Consider the following 12,613-nt stretch of genomic DNA (forward strand, 5'->3'; position numbering starts at 1 on the left):
AGCTACTGCATCAGGAATTGCACACCCAGCACCTTCATCTCTACAATCAGAAACCGAGTGGCCAGCAACTAGCGTCAAAGTGCCCAAACTCCCGTTTGCTGTTGAGTGCCCACTGGCGCCAGTTCACCAACAGGTTTTGTCACTGGCTCCCATCTCTACAGCGCCCCCCGACTGCCCATTGGCGCCCGCTCCTCCACCGCTTCTTAGTATTGTCGTCTCAGACATTGTTCCTCCTTCAGTTGACCCAATTCAGAGCAAAGTGGATAATATTCTCAGTTTGAAGCTCCTCATACAGCTCAGATGGCAGCGGACTTATCGCTTTCTCCTGTTTCTTCTGAGGAAGTGCTAGTCAGTGTTTGCATCGCATCATTCAAGGGATATCAAGAATACTTACAATCAGTTCAGTACCTTGGGTCAGGTTTACGCAGCTGGTGTGGTGTTGGGGAAGGAAACGTAGAAAGCAATGTCCTTGCTTAGGGTGTTGAGTTTTTGAGGAGCCTGGGAGTACCATGTACTTGGAGTACCCTCCCGTCTTTTGGTTTTAATGGTTGGGTATTCGTCTTTTTATTTATTTATTTTTTTTTTTTTTGGTGGTTATGGTGACTATTTACTCTGGTTATTTTGTGTGGTACTGCACCCTGGGCAGGGGCATCTTGTTGTACTTTGCTAGCCCTCGGAAATTGCTCCATAGCTACAAAGCACCCACTGTAGTAGTAGTAGGCCCTCGATGCTTTACCCCCTCGCCTCTACTAGATAAGATGAGTGCCAACCAGAGGCACTATTTTCCTGTAGCAGCTCTCTTATCAGGTAAGGTTCAACAACATTGATTCAGTGTTAGCAAATTTCTATTCTCAAACTCATTACTATTAATAATGTTTTGGGGTAGATATGTCCAACATTCCCACCTCCATTCAGTGTAGGAATCAGCTATGTAATTACTGGGTAAGTTACTTATGTAAAAATGACAATTTTATAATTAAATAAAGTTTTATTTATACTTACCCAGTAATTACATGATCGGAGCCCACCCGCCTCCCCTCAGTTGGACATAGGGGCATAAACAAATTGAAGCTCTTTGCTATGTTGTATCTTCTCTTACACCAAAACAAACTAGCGTGACCCGCAATTTCAAAATTTTAAGCTGCCGCTTAAAAGAAACTAATAACTATGCAATTACTGGGTAAGTATATATAAAACTTGATTTTATTATAAAAATGTCATGTTTCACTCCAAGGGCTACAACCATCTTGATTGAAGTCGTTTCAGTAAACCCATGAAGGCAATTTGATATAACTCAGGGGTTTTCAATATTTTATTATTAAAATTGCTCTTACCAGACCACTGACTGAGCTGAGCTAATTACCAGCTCTCACAGGCCTGTACTCTCTTGTACAATTTGCAAAAATCAGATTTCTTTTAGAGCTTTGTGTAAACAACTGACATCCGAAGTAACAAGCTTTGATGTGACACTACAGTACAGTAATCGCATTAAGAATCATGATTGATTAAACCTTTCGAGAAGTAGGTATAATTAGATGTGTTTGACAGCACTGCATTCAAAAAGTCATTTGCATAGAATGCTGTGTTGTAAAAGGAGTTAGGTTTGCGTGAGAGTGTGGCAATGAGGTGAGCTCCTTTCAAATGACATTCTGTTTATTACTTTTACAATATAGTTAGTAATGGGATTTGTTCCCCGTTGTAGTTTTTATTATATTCTACAATACACTACATAAAACCAGAGGGTATGTAGAACCATATCTTATCTCATTAGAGGAAGGCTTAAGCTTTATCATTTCATATTCAAGTAAATTTTGTTTTCTACAGAGGTTTTTTCTTTTGCAGGTTCAATATTCCAGTGCTTCTTGGGTGAAATGAGAGAAAATTAAACATTCGAGGTGTTCTGATGGTGTGTAAAGCAGGCAGAAGACGACTTGCCGCTCATGGCAGTTTTGACAATCAGAAATATACTGCAAGCTTAAAAAAAAATTCAGGGAAAAGAAAATAAATTTACTGCTGCTGACTTAGGGAACTATCCGATTAAAGCTTTGCTGAAGTGTGGAGGATCATTCTCTGCCTTTGGGTTTACCAGATATTGAGTAGGAGCATTTGGAACCTCGTTATTCCATTCATGCATTGGATGAAGAGTCCTTTGGCCACCTTACAGAGTTGAGCATCCTTCTAATCATGTGCTCATCGAGGTTGCAGTGACAGCCCTTTGGTTCACCACTCCACTGTAAAGTGGGTAAGCCACAGTAGAGTTTTATTCCTAGGAAGTCACACACACTCGTTTCCAAATAAAGCTGCTGCCATTTTTACTGAGTACATCTTCTGCCAACCTCCCACCCTCCACCCCCACTTCCATTGTTGAATACAACAAATTCTACAAGGGCAGCTGGCTAATATTATTATGGCCATTGCCCTCCACTGCTGTAAGGTAATTTCTCAACATCACTGCATGGTGAAAGCAAGCTATTAATGAAAGGGTACCCAGTAAGAGACCCACAGCTTCATTATCTCACAATAGTCCCATCAGAGGGCCACTCTTCCCGAAGGCATTTGGATCCCAGTTGTAGAAAGTAGAGCACTTGGGGATCCTAGATCATGAGCCATAGATGAACTTTCCAGAGCCAATTCAACCCAGGCTGGGGATGAGCATGCATGGGTTTAACACCCTAAGCATGCACTTCACAGAATGCAAACAAAACTCTACTGAATATTGCTCTGCTACCAATGGTGTCACCTTGGATCGAGTAACCCCATTCAGGGATGACAACAGCCATCAGTACAGACCATCATCTGGTGGGTCAAATCCTGCTGCAAGGTAATGCAAATACAAAAATCAGTGCGTCTTCAAACAGTGCAGTGCAATGATATGACTCTGAGGATGATAAGGCAAATAGTGGAGCTCACAAGCTAGGAAAATAACTAATAGGTCAGAACCCTACTTACTCCTGTCATTTACTGTCACGTTGTAAATGACTGGAGATTTGTCAAGCTGCAGTGTTCAAGGATAAATGTCTGCCAGGCTACAAGTGTTTAGTCCTAGACAAGTACCATACAATATAAGGGTATGGATGCCAGAAAAGAGTGAGGAAGATCACAGGTATCTTATGCCAATGACCACTTCCACACAGGAAAAAAATACAAAGTCTAAGAAAAAAAGAGTATTGAAGCAATTCTAAATTGAAATGCAATTTTTTGAACAGTCAGCCAGTGAGAAGCTAAACTATTAAAACAATGGAACAGATAAAAAAAACTGAGAATGATGCCATACTAACAAAGCAAACCTGTTTAAGAAACTGTAAAAAGATGAAAAATCAGTGAAATGTTACCAACTGCCTATGGAGTGTTTATGAAACCACTTTTCATTCATTGTTTTCAAGTATGTTTGCACTGTAAGCGCAGAGAAATACGAGTCAGTGGAGCCAGGTTGCTACATAGATAGCAGGAAAATTAATTTTTAAGCACAATTCACCAGAGTACTTGCTGTGCTACGAACTAAGGATGCGAGAAAACAAGGATATATCAAGAAGTAGTTTTTCAAGAAAACAATTCATGAGAACTGGCGAGAGGGTCTGCCTGAGGTACCAAATAAGGGAAAACAGGAGAGAGAGACTGCCATAAACAAACGGAAGGGGAGAAACCCAACTATGGGTTATGCCATCAAAACCTGGACTATCGAAGGTGAGTCTTCAAGTATTTTGTTTTATGAAATTCTGTTGTAGCTTTTAAGGCCATTCAAATAACGTGTAACACTTTCAAATCATTTTATCTACGAATACGAATACAAGGGTAGATAATTAGAAGACTATTATATACCAAGAGTGTGGTATATCAAAGAATTTAAAGGTTTGCATTCACTGTGCGGCTTCGATGTTGTACAAGGAATTTCTGAAAGAGCTGAAATGAAGGACACTGAAGGAACTTTGATCCGATGTTTCATTTAGGAAGTGTTTAGGTATTGCTAATTGTAGGCACAAGCCGATGCATTGCAAAGGAAATGCAGCGTTCTCTCCCCGGAGTAGCCTGAGTTCCTGCACATAGCCATCTCATTTCTAATGATAAAATACAATGGAATTCTGAAAATACATTTCATTTCATTCGGAAAAATTTGTATCAAGTTATGGTCAACTGTCATTTCGGGTACTTTTAAAAACCACTCGAACTTGAGAGAACTCGAATGTAAAAATCAATTAGACGTAGATTGACTCTAGATAGGGCAGCTAGCCTTTGCAAGCAGGACTAAAGGAGGATGTGTTAATGACACTTTGCAGCTGTTTTGTACAACAAGCCATCTACTGTGGTCATTTGAGCTATACATCTTTAAAAATGTGTAACTATTAAAAATTAAAGTGAACGTTTACAGGGCATTGGTGGTATCATTTGAAAGTTCACAAACTTTTCACACAACTTGAAGTGTATTGGGAAAACAGATATGCCAAAACAGCTGTAGATCCATACTTGACTGAATGTTTTCATTATAGACTGTAGACGGGAGAACGGGTCCCAATGAGGAACTAGGAGGATTTCGCACCAAGAATGGACTGGGCTAAGCCCAGTTTGTCACTTGGATCCATATCCTGTGAAGGTAAGGCACCGAGAAAGTGGAAATGCTCCACTGACTGCCTTTGGATTTACCGCGGTATGTATTGTCACTTGTCTTCCACGAGCACAGATAAAAACTCCAAAGTGTATCCCACTATTAATAAACCATACTGCAGATGTTTTGGTGAAAAGTTCGTCAAAGAGAGTACAGTGTCGAGAAGTAAATGGATTTTGAGCGAAAATGATAACGTGCGTGAAATAAGACGTAGAAATAATATAATATCAATATTCTTTATTTGAGCTCAGGGCCACATACATAGACTATACTAAACAGAGACAGTACAATACATACAGTCTAGATACACTAGATAAAATGATAATGATATTGGGCAATATCCACACATTTGCTGAAGTAGTACTAAAATAGTATTCATAATAATGATAATGACAGTAATAATGTTGAGAATGATAGTAAAAATATTAAAAATACCAATAAAAACAGATTGCATACAGTTGATTTCCAGCTAAGGACCTTAGGTGTTACTGAAGTCAGGTCCAGAATGCTAAATACGAAAAGTGAAAAAATGGTGTTAATAAGCTTTAGCTTCAAGGTATTTTTGCACAAGGGAGACATTTTGAACTGAAGAATCCTGGGAAGTCTGTTCGAGCTCTGTAGAGAAGAATGTAGCCTACGAAACTAAATAGATTTATTTTTGTAGTAGTTTGACGATATGCAGGATACTTATTAATCTAGTACTTCTTTTTAGGGATTTGATTCGTGTCCAGGTGCGATGAAGTTAGAGGTTTTTACTTGTATGTCAATATGAATATTTCTAATGTGGTTCATCGAAATCTTAATGCATAGCTAGATTTCATTTGAATTTTTTGTTAAATGAACTAGTTCAATGATATATCATTAAAATGAATGTGATTGTAGTGAAAAAACTAATTCAGTACTAAAATATCCTTCTAAAATGTTCATATTCGTACAAAAATTCAGCACAATAATTAAATTAAAAGGTCCACCTTATAAGCTATGATAACCATCGCTGGATTATGCGAGAATCTGTGCCAATTTTAATTAATGTGGTGTATAGAGTTATTTCTCAGCATTTACTAGATTTTTGTGATTTCTGCAAATACTCTTTCGGTTTAGACTCCAAAGGACGAAATTGTTGTACGGGAATATCCAGTATGCAATCCAGGTAGCTTGACACACAGCTGATGACTTAGTCTCCTCACGTGGTACACTGTAGCCATTACTAAAGGATGTTCGCAGCATCCCTTCAGCCCATAGCTTCATCCTCTTTTTAGACTTTTACTTCACCTCTAAAGCCCCTTCCTTTCTTCAGTGTTGCTGTCCAACATCTCTGACTGTTACTTCTTAGTGCAAGTGTGGGGTTTTGTCCAGGTTCCACGTTCAGTTCCTTGTATTTCATCTACTTTGCTTTCTGGGTTTCTTTATCTTGCTGTCCAACCACTCCAACTCTCTCTTTTCATCGTCTTAAGCGATGGATTCCCTAACTTGGCCCAGTGCCTGGCTTGGCAGCCTCAGTTTCATAAATTAATTATGAATCAGTCAAAACTGAAAGCTTGCCAGAAAAAATCAAAAGGTCCTCTGTGGACTTCGTCACGGCACAAAAAACATCATAAACATATTCATATGGTGGACTTGATTTCTAAAATGGTTCAGTACAAAAGCTCACAGATTAAACATATGATACTAAAATTTTATTTTAAATCTCACTGTTTACAAGATATTCTGAAGGGATAATTGATGTGCCTTGCAAGATGGGCTTCTACAAGCCTGGAAAAGAAAGGAAGTCCTTAGACAGTGTTGACTGACACTTGATTCAGACACAAAAAATAAAACTTCTGCTCTCTGTAGTTTCACCAGTATTAAACTTCCTTATGTTTGAGTTTCTTTAGCCCATTTAGCTGGATTTTTAGTGAATTGAAAGATAGATCTGCATTATTACTCAACTAAATGTAATGTGCAGGACATTTATACCGAATTAAGAGACATGGCTACTTTATTACTGGGCAACTTTCATGTGTAGGCCAAATGCAATGATTTAAGAGTAAGGTATATTATTACGTCTGGATTACCTTTGATTCTGAGTCCATTTTTACTGAATCGGCATGTACAGAATTAGGTCAGCACTATATTCTTCAGCTACCTTTGATCTTCAGGGCATTTTTTATCTGAATTAAGAACCAGGACCACATTATGAATGGACTGCTTTTCAGTTTCCGGGCATTGGTGCTGAATTAAGCCAGGACTATATTATAACTAAGGTCTTTAATATTTTGGGCATTTTAAATCAAGTTTTCTACTGACGTTTTAAGAATACAGTGCTACTGGACATTCCTTTCAAAAAAACTCAATTTTCCATGATTCAATTAACTTCTTCCCATTCCTTCAGGTGATTCACAGCTAGCAAAGTTCTTGAAGGGGAAAACTGAAGAGTTTTGAAGACGATGCTCCAAAGAAGTTGCATGACTCCTGAACAAAGGTAGTAGGTGTCTGAGGAACATGAAATGTGTTTTTTTTGGGGAAATTCGGGTGGATAGAAATGGTTGTTCGGATGGAGTCGAAGCTACAGACTTAGAAGGAGTCGTTTTGATAGAAAATTTCAAAGTGATGCAATTTAAAGTTATGGAACTTGGCCTAGGACAGAATTGGAACAGTGAGATGAAAAGTGAAACGGAAGCTTGTGGACTTTCATTGCCTATAGCTGCTGTTGCATACTCTTACAAACTTAATTTTTAAAGTAACTTTAACCACAATATTAAAATGATCTAATGAAGCAGATCTTTTTATTATTCATATAAAATCTTGGTGTTATAAAAAATCTTACCTGATTTCGTACAAATCCTGAAACGGTTTTATAAATTTTATAGCTAGGCCCAAGTAATAAAATAATTAATAATAATAATAATAGTAGTAGTAGTAGTAGTAGTAGTAGTAGTAGTAGTAGTAGTAGTAGTAGTAGTAGTAAAATACAGATGATAAAGGGCACAACTTCATTTGCTAATTGAAATTTACACTAAGAAGCTTTTTCCTTTTTTTTAGCCAAGCTTGCATTGCAATCCAATTTTAAATTAATATTTACCGTAGCAGTGACCAAATACAATATAATTTCATTCGTGTCCTTGATGAAAGATCATGACATTTGTACGGGTCTAAACAGACCCTGTCCCATCTTTGTCCCTTTCACTGAAAGGGACATAGATGCTATAGGTTGCTTGGGGCCCGGTTATAACAAATCATCTTCCAGTTTTGTCTTCCAAAAGGTCTGAACGTGGCATGGTGTCATTAACTAACTCATTCTTTCAGGAAGTGTCTGCAACGTGCAAGCAAAACTGAGACAAGATTGAGGGGACTTCTCTGACCTTGGAATTCAAGAGGCGACTACCAACCTTGTACAATGAGCCAGAATGTGGAAAATATGGCTTTATTAGCATAGATGTTGGAAACTCCTATGACTATGAAAAGCAGGATAGGGTTAAATTCATAGAATTGTGTACGTGTTTCATCAGAGTGACAGTGGTGCCTGTTGGCCCAAGACTGAGTCAAGCCCAGCTTTGCTTCTTGTAATTTCTAAATAGGAACTGCAGGAGTCTTTGTTGCATGAGGTAGTCCACTGCGATTCAGGATATATCTTTTATTTTCCACTTGAATTTCTCTGACAGCTATTTAGTAGCTCAATATCTTGGGATATATAGTTTTAACTTAACTTTATTATGAGTTAACAATAGTTATGTAGTATACCTTAATATACTTCAGAATGCTCAGATTTTCCTACTTAATTTTCATAAATTTAATATATCAAGTATTTAAGTACTTTTCAGGATGGTTTTGTTTTGAATTCCTATCAAGTTTAAAATTGACTGTCAGTTAGATCATTTTCAGGATGCTTAGATTTTTTATATGAATTTTTTATCAGTTTATTATCAATTATCGAGTAGTTCTTTATATATCAGGATGCATTGTTTTGGTTTGACATGAATCTAGCTAGTACCAGGTTCATATCAGTTGCAAGTAGCTCTGTGTATCCGGATATATAGGTAATTCAATTTTCTTATTCAATACCAGCTGCAGGATACATACTTTTTTTATGTGAGATTCATAAGTTGAAGATTGATTGTCAAAAAGCTCAGGTTGTTTCAGGATACATCTCTCTCTCTCTCTCTCTCTCTCTCTCTCTCTCTCTCTCTCTCTCTCTCTCTCTCTCTCTCTCTCTCTCTCTCTCTCTCTCTCTCTTCAACTGTTTTATGAATATAATACACCTATGTTTTACGATACATAGCTTTTACTTGAATTTCTAAGCAGTGTTGACATCAGCCTTCAAGTAACTTAGCACATTCCAGGATACATAATTTTTGTTCCTTTAATTCTCATTAGTTTGATATCGTGTATCAGGTAATCAAGGATGTTTCAGGCTAAATAATATTAAAAGAGAATGACTCATCATCGTCATATCAACTATAGATATCCATGGCTACATTTTGAATACATATTAAAAACGCACGAAAGTTTAAGCGCAGTTTTTCATCGGCTTCGTTTTGACTTGCAGTATCCAGTAAAGTAAGCCTTCATTGTTCAGTGCATTCCTGCATTGGTACAAAAGTCACGCCGTAAGATTTATAGTTTTTTATTATTTTCAGTCATTTTCCTGAAGTTCGAAAGTTATCAGTGGCAAAAAGTTCTTTGGTTAAAAAAAATAAGTTTTATTGATTTTATGGAATACCTTCTTAGTGGTCAGTCAAGTTAGGAATAGATGTGTGGAGTCAAATCTGTGAGGTTTTAACCTTTATGGAGTAGGTAATACTTTCGGCAAAAGTACAAATTATTCCTGATATTTTTCCTCAGTGAATCTTACAGATATTGTTTAACTTCCATAACAGTAGGGATTTAGGATTAAGCTTCTCGTCTGCTCTTCGAAGGTTTTGTTCATATTTTGTTTCTTTGACTGATATATTTCCCTTAGAAAATTGGTAGTATTTTTCCGAGGTCTTGCGCTATTGTAATGTTATGTAAGCGTTGGTACTTCGACATTGAAAATGAGGTTACTGAAAGGTTTTGTTTAACACAGAGGAGATATCATAGCCTGAAGCAAGTACACATTTGCATTGTTAAGACACGAGATATTTCAGAATTCAGGTTCTTAGTTTTATCTCAAAATTAATGATATAATAAGGAGCTTGGCATTGTTTTTAAGCTATTAAACAATACTCTTTAAATTTTGTAAAAATCTTGCCAAGAGAATAATGCTTCTTGCTTAACAGTAAACATAAACTATTTAAAGTTAATGCAATAAATATTGGAGAGTGCTTTATCAAGGGCATTATTATCATGGCTTCTCTGCTTATTTCAAGACACTGCTGCCTTACGAAGGTCACAAATTGAGGTGTTCCTTTGAGGGCAGTTTGGTATCGTTGTCAAATGTATTGTAGGTAAATAATTTAATAGGTAAACTTCAATTCCAAGCATTGCTTTCAAGGGAGTTTGGCACTATTAGCAACGGTATTGTAGGTCAGTGGTTCAGTTGTATTGAATGCATTACTTGAGGGTATTTTTTTATCCTTGAAAATTATATTGTAGGCAATTGAATCAGCAGAGTTACTCAAATTACGAATTAATAGGCACACAGTTATGAGAAACAGTTTATTCGTCTTATTTGTAAATAGGCCTACTGGAGAGATTAAAATCATCTTAAGAACTGATCATTAATTTTCACTAGAGCATCAGATATATTCTAGACTTCGTTTCTAAAGGGAAATTCATTTTTAGTGGACATCTTAGGTACTGGGAGAGCTGCTGTTTAATGAAATGTTTTGGGAGACACGTAAGTCACTCATATCTCTTTCCCTGTAGGTTTTCACAGAGGGATTGATTTTCCATGAAAGGTATAGAGTAGAGTTAGGTTAGGCTGAAGAAGTTGAACAGCAAAGGGGAAGATGTTGAAGGGATGGAAAGTAAAGACAAGATATTTAAAGACAAGATATTTGACAGAGAGAGATTTTGTTATGCGTATTTTTGCCCCAAAAATAGTTATCAGAAATGAAATCGTATCAGAAATGAAATCGTAACAGAAGAGTTCTGTCTCAGTTTTGGAACTAAATAATTTCGGACAATGTCTGTAGTTATATTTGAATAACATAGCTCTTAGATGCTTGTGGCTTTGTTACCGTAAATTGTTTGGGAAATTCATGTATGTTATTTCTGCCTCATAGATTTTGTGAATTTTAGCATTCCAAAAGCAACAGTGTCTTGAAATATGGAGAGTTTTTAGGTTAATACTATTCTTTAATTTTACTAACATGTTTCATACAATTCCTATTGAATTTAAGTTATTTGATCAGTTATTGTTGTTAACAGTTTCACTATAAATTTTAATACTTGGAAAATTATTGTAATAACAAATTGTATTTTGTATTATATGTTGTACAAGGACTTCTGTATTTCAACTTCTTACTCGGTTCTCATCAAGTCTAAACCTTCGTTTAGCCAGAAAAGATAATTAGTTTCTTTGTTATTTCTTGGCACAAAAAAAGGGGGAATTGCATCAGTATCCATTGTCTCCTCGTTTGTGGTGCACCCTTTGGACATTGCAAGCTACTGTAGGTCTGATGAACTTTGAATCTGGAGACTCACAGTTACACAGATTTTCCTCGGTGGCCAACGTTTGCAGAATTCTTAAGTTTCAATATTCTTTTGCAATGTAACTGGATGTAGAAACCGGATATGGAAAAGAGGTATTTTTCTGAACTGATGTAAATAGTTTCGACAGTGTCCTTACTTTTTCCCCTCAACCTTCCATTCTGACTAGTCTTCCCCTTCTGTCAACTTGAAATCTCACGCCCTCAGATGTATCTATTCAATCCCTATTAAAGCTGTTACATAGAAACACTTTGCGAATTTACAACAAAACTTGAGGCTCCAGAACTGTACTCTTGCACTGTAGAAGCAGCTCTGATCACTTGAACACTTGGGAGCAAAAATGCTGTATGTTTCATGTTATAATGAAGCCCACATGCATTTGCTTTAAATTCTCTCTCTCTCTCTCTCTCTCTCTCTCTCTTACTCTCTCTCTCTCACTCTCTCTCTCTCTCTCTCTCTCTCTCTCTCTCTCTCTCTCTCTCTCTCTCTCTCTTTTTACACTGTAGCTCTCTCTCTACATCTCTAGCCTCACATTTTGAGCCTTACCGAAGTCTGTACATGGTTTTCTAAAGAATCATTGCATAGTTTTCCTAAGCTGCCTTGTACGCCTGCAAGTTTCAAAGCATCATTCTGGCTGGAAGATTCTTTGAACACTTGACTTGCTTTGCTGAAACCACACACACACACACCAAGATGTTTTTGCCCTTACTTCCAGACACAGGGGTTAAGTACCTCACGCATGCCACCTTCACACTAATATTCTTACTCTAAACACATACTTAAACTACACACTAAGGTATTCTTACTCTAAACACACATAAACTACACACACTTTAAAGAAGTTTTTGACATTCCTTCCAGATGCAGGAATTAAGCACCCCATTCCATTTTCACACTTTAAATCCTACTCAAGAGACACACTTAAATTATAGACTTAAACTACTCACCAAGGAGAATTTGCCATTTCTTCCAGACCCAGGGGCTAAGTGCCTCATTCTCACCATTTTCACACAAATTCCTATTCTAAAATCACTCTTAAAACAATTATAGGTGTTCAGTTGTGCCATGATCATACATATTTGGATCTTATATTGGTAGGGTATGAAATTAGGTAAATCTTTGGATGTAGATATACTTGCTTTTATTATCATAATATTCTGAAGTGGATTTTGCAGTTTTTTGTCTCAAATTTTGAGTAGTTCATGTTTTGTAATGTGATAAAGTTGTGAGTTTCATCTCGTGTTAATATTTGAGACGGGAAGGATTTTTCAGTACAAGTGAGAACTAGAACAGTGTCTTTAAGAAATAAGTATTAATCTGTAAGCCTGAACACTTTAAAGAAATCTAAGAATTGTCGCTTATTGTTAGGAAACATAAGTTGAAGTACAGAAGTCCTCATAT

General features: G+C 36.8%; 1 long non-coding RNA gene across 1 annotated transcript in view; it reads left to right on the top strand.

The window, feature by feature from the left end:
- The window catches only part of LOC136854570 (uncharacterized), an 18,456-nt gene extending 9,715 nt beyond the window's left edge, over positions 1–8,741 (top strand). Inside the window, exons 2-5 of the long non-coding RNA XR_010857732.1 lie at positions 1,843–3,684; positions 4,485–4,588; positions 6,972–7,061; positions 7,886–8,741. This is a non-coding gene — a long non-coding RNA (uncharacterized lncRNA). The remainder of the gene's footprint in view (positions 1–1,842; positions 3,685–4,484; positions 4,589–6,971; positions 7,062–7,885) is intronic.
- The last annotated feature ends 3,872 nt before the right edge of the window (positions 8,742–12,613 follow it).

This window comes from Macrobrachium rosenbergii, chromosome 3 (genome assembly GCF_040412425.1).
Source record: "Macrobrachium rosenbergii isolate ZJJX-2024 chromosome 3, ASM4041242v1, whole genome shotgun sequence".
NCBI classification, from domain to species: Eukaryota; Metazoa; Arthropoda; class Malacostraca; order Decapoda; family Palaemonidae; genus Macrobrachium; species Macrobrachium rosenbergii.